Source organism: Arachis stenosperma, chromosome 3 (assembly GCF_014773155.1).
Source record: "Arachis stenosperma cultivar V10309 chromosome 3, arast.V10309.gnm1.PFL2, whole genome shotgun sequence".
Classification (NCBI taxonomy): Eukaryota; Viridiplantae; Streptophyta; class Magnoliopsida; order Fabales; family Fabaceae; genus Arachis; species Arachis stenosperma.
Window position 1 is genome coordinate 110,091,516 of NC_080379.1, and position 4,650 is coordinate 110,096,165.

A 4,650-nucleotide genomic window follows, 5' to 3' on the forward strand; every position below is an offset into this window, starting at 1 on the left:
AGTCTTGCTAAAATTCATGAGAATTCTTCCATTCATAGCATTCAAGGAATATAACTAAAAACTCATGGAATTTGCATCAAAATCTTCATGTTTGAATGATTTAAGACAAGCATGACTATTTGGCCCAAATGATTACTTAAGGCTCAAGAAAATGCATAAAACAACTAAAAATAAAAGAAAAAGGCTAGTAAAACTAGCCTAAGATGCCTTGGCATCACAATGCCAGATCCATGCTCTGTTCTGGCGTTGAACGCCAACCAAATGTTCCTTACTGGCGTTTAAACGCCAGTAAGTCCTTCCTTCAGGGTGTGCTTTTTCTTCTGCTATTTTTTTATTCTGTTTTTAATTTTAGTATTTATTTTGTGACTCCGCATGATCATGAACCTAATAAAACATAAAAGAACAATAAAAGAAAAATAAAATTAGATAAATAAAGATTGGGTTGCCTCCCAATAAGCACTTCTTTAATGTCAATAGCTTGACAGTGGGCTCTCATGGAGCCTCACAGGTGATCAGGTCAATGTTGTAGACTCCCAACACCAAACTTAGAGTTTGGATGTGGGGATTCAACACCAAACTTAGAGTTTGGCTGTGGCCTCCCAACACCAAACTTAGAGTTTGATTGTGGGGGCTCTGTTTGACTCTATACTGAGAGAAGCTTTTCATGCTTCCTCTCAATTGTTACAGAAGAACACCCTTGGGTCTTAAATACAAGGTAGTCCCTATTCAATTGAAGGACTAATTCTCCTCTATTAACATCTATCACAGCTTCTGCTGTGACTAGGAAAGGTCTTCCAAAGATGATGCATTCATCCTCCTCCTTCCTAGTGTCTAAGATTATGAAATCAGCAGGGATGTAAAGGCCTCAACCTTCACTAACACGTCTTCTACCAATTCATAAGCCTGTCTTACTGACTTATCTGCCATTTGTAATGAGAATATGGCAGGCTGTACGTCAATGATCCCCAGCTTCTCTATTACAGAGAGTGGCATAAGATTTATGCCTGACCCTAGGTCACACAGAGCCTTCTCAAAGGTCATGGTGCCTATGGTACAAGGTATTAAGAATTTTCCAGGATCTTGTCTCTTTTGAGGTAAAGTTTGCTGAACCCATGTATCTAGTTCACTAATGAGTAAGGGAGGTTCACCTTCCCAAGTCTCATTACCAAACAACTTGACATTCAGCTTCATGATGGCTCCTAGATATTGAGCAACTTGCTCTCCAGTTACATCTTCATCCTCTTCAGAGGAAGAATAGTCTTCTGAGCTCATGAATGGCAGAAGGAGATTTAATGGGATCTCTATGGTCTCTATATGAGTCTCAGATTCCTTTAGGTCCTCAATAGGGAGCTCCTTCTTGCTTGAGAGACGTCCCATGAGGTCTTCCTCATTGGGATTCACATCCTCTCCTTCCTCCCTAGGTTCGGCCATGTTGATTATGTCTATGGCCTTGCACTCTCTTTTTGGATTCTCTTTAGTATTGCTTGGGAGAGTACTAGGAGGAGTTTCAGTGACTTCCTTACTCAGCTGGCCCACTTGTGCCTCCAAATTTTTGATGGAGGACCTTGTTTCACTCATGAAACTTAAAGTGGCCTTAGACAGATCAGAGACTATGTTTGCTAAGTTAGAGGGGCTCTGTTCAATATTCTCTGTCTGTTGCTAAGAAGATGATGAAAAAGGCTTGCTATTGCTGAGCCTATTTCTTCCACCATTATTAAAGCCTTGTTGAGGCTTTTGTTGATCCTTCCATGAGAAATTTGGATGATTTCTCCATCCATGATGAATTATAGGTGTTTCCATAAGGTTCACCCATGTAATTTACCTCTGCCATTGCAGGGTTCTCAGGATCATAAGCTTCTTCTTCAGAAGATGCCTTTTTAGTACTGTTGGATGCATTTTGCCATCCATTCAGACTTTGAAAAATCATGTTGACTTGCTGAGTCAATATTTGGTTCTAAGCCAATATGGCATTCAGAGCATCAAATTCAAGAACTCCCTTCCTCTGAGGTGTCCCATTATTCACGGAATTCCTCTCAGAAGTGTACATAAATTGGTTATTTGCAACCATGTCAATAAGTTCTTGAGCTTCTGCAGGCATTTTCTTTGGGTGAATGGATCTACCTATAGAATGATCCAGTGACATCTTGGAGAACTCAGATAGACCATAATAGAAGATATCCAGAATGGTCCACTCTGAAAGCATGTTAGAAGGACACTTTTGGGTCATCTGTTTGTATCTTTCCCAAGCTTCATAGAGGGATTCACCATCTTTTTGTTTGAAAGTCTGAACATCCACTCTAAGCTTGCTCAACTTTTGAGGAGGAAAGAACTTAGCCAAAAAGGCCGCGATTAGCTTATCCTATGAGTCCAGGCTATCTTTAGGTTGTGAATCCAACCATATTCTAGCTCTGTCTCTTACAGCAAAGGGGAAAAGTATGAGCCTGTAGACTTCAGGATCTACTCCATTAGTCTTAACAGTCTCATAGATCTGCAAGAACTCAATTAAAAACTGGTAGGGATCTTCTGATGGAAGTCCATGGAACTTGCAGTTCTGTTGCAGTAGAGCAACTAGTTGAGGTTTCAGCTCAAAATTGTTTGCTCCAATGGCAGGAATTGAGATGCTTCTTCCATCAAATTTGGAAGTAGGTGTAGTATAGTCACCAAGCATCCTCCTTGCATTATTATTTTTGGCTGCCATCTCCTCTTCCGTTTCGAAAATTTCTATAAGGTTGTCTCTGAATTATTGTAATTTAGCTTCTCTTAGTTTCCTCTTCAGAGTCCTTTCAGGTTCAGGATCTACCTCAACAAGAATATTCTTGTCCTTGCTCCTGCTCATATGAAAAAGAAGGGAACAAAAATAATAATAGGGATCCTCTTTACCACAGTAGAGAGATTCCTTTATGTTAGTAGAAGAAAAGAGAATAGAAGAAGGAAAAGGTAAGAATCCAAACACAAGGGTGAAGATAGGTTCAAATTCTTGAGATGAAGAGAAGTGTTAGTAAATAAATAAATAAATAGAAGATGAGAGGGAGAGAATTCAAAAATTAATTTAAAAAAAAGGGTTAGTGATTTTCGAAATTTAAAAGAAGAATTAAAATTAAAATTAAAATTAAAAACAATTAGTTAATTAAAAGAATTTTGAAAAAGAGGGAGGTAATTTTCGAAAATTAGAGAGCTAAAATTAGTTAGGTGATTTTGAAAAAGATAAAAAAAATAAACAAAGTTAATTGGTTAGTTGAGAAAGATTTAAAAATCAATTTTGAAAAAATAAGAAGTTGGAAGATATTTTGAAATCAAATTTTTGAAAAAGATAAAATTTTGAAAAAGATATTATAGAAAAGATATTTTGAAAAAGAATTGATTTTTAAAATTAAAATTTGATTACTTGACTAACAAGAAACTAAAAGATATGATTCTAGAATTTAAAGATTGAACCTTTCTTAACAAGAAAGTAACAAACTTCAAATTTTTGAATCAATCACATTAATTGTTAGTAAAGTTTTCGAAATTTTGAAATAAAGATAAGAAAAATATTTTTTTTTAAAAATATTTTAAAAATTTTCAAAAATTAATAAGAAAATGAAAAAGATTTGATTTTCGAAAAAGATTTTGAAAAGATAAGATTTTTAAATTTGAAAATTTGACTTGACTTATAAGAAATAGCTAAGTTTTAAATTTTTTTGACTAAGTTAACTCAAATTTTCGAAATTTTGAGAGAAATAAGGAAAAGATATTTTTTGATTTTTGAATTTTTAATGATGAGAGGGAAAAACATAAAGAACATCAAGAACATATTTTTGAAAAATTTTTGATGCAAAGAAAACATGCAAGACACCAAACTTAGAAATCATTAATGCTTAGACACTATGAATGCAAAAATACATATGAAAAACAACAAAAGACACAAAACAAGAAAATATCAAGATCAAACAAGGAGACTTACCAAGAACAACTTGAAGATCATGAAGAACACTATGAATGCATGAATTTTCGAAAAAAGCAAGAACAAGATGAATATGCAATTGACACCAATCTTAAAACATGACACAAGACTCAAACAAGAATCACAAAATATTTTGTTTTTTTTTTTATTTTATAATTTTTTTGTATATATTTTTCGAAATTTTATAGGAAAAAGAAAATAAGAAATTCAAAATTTTCAATAAGAATTCCAGGAATCTTTTAATGTTAGCCTAAAGTTCCAATCCAAGGGTTGGACATGGCTTAATAGGCAGCCAGCTTTAGGATATAAATCAGGCATGCAACAGCTGATACTTCATCCAACTCCATATACATGCCTTTTATGTTGACAAGTGGAAGCCTCAATCCAAAAGAATTTGGATATGGCTTTACAGCCAGCCAGGCTTCAACATGTTACCATGAAACTCTAGAATTCATTCTCAAAAACTTAGAATAATTTTCGAAAACAAAAGGGAAATATTTTTTTGAAAGATTTTTGAAAATTTTTTTCGAAAATAGAATAAAATGAAAATTACCAAATCTGAGCAACAAGATGAACCGTCAGTTATCCAAACTCAAACAATCCCCGGCTACGGCGCCAAAAATTTGGTGCACAAAATTGTAATATCTATCAATGGCATTCAACTTGGTATGCGCGTTTATAACTCAGCACTTTCTTCAAAACTTCGC

The 4,650-nt window shown here is 34.6% G+C and overlaps 1 non-coding gene across 1 annotated transcript; it reads left to right on the plus strand.

The window, feature by feature from the left end:
- Positions 1-2,197: 2,197 nt before the first annotated feature.
- LOC130971190 (small nucleolar RNA R71) lies at positions 2,198-2,305 on the plus strand. Its single transcript, XR_009082423.1, has one exon. It is a non-coding gene; the product is annotated as a small nucleolar RNA R71 (small nucleolar RNA).
- Positions 2,306-4,650: the final 2,345 nt, after the last annotated feature.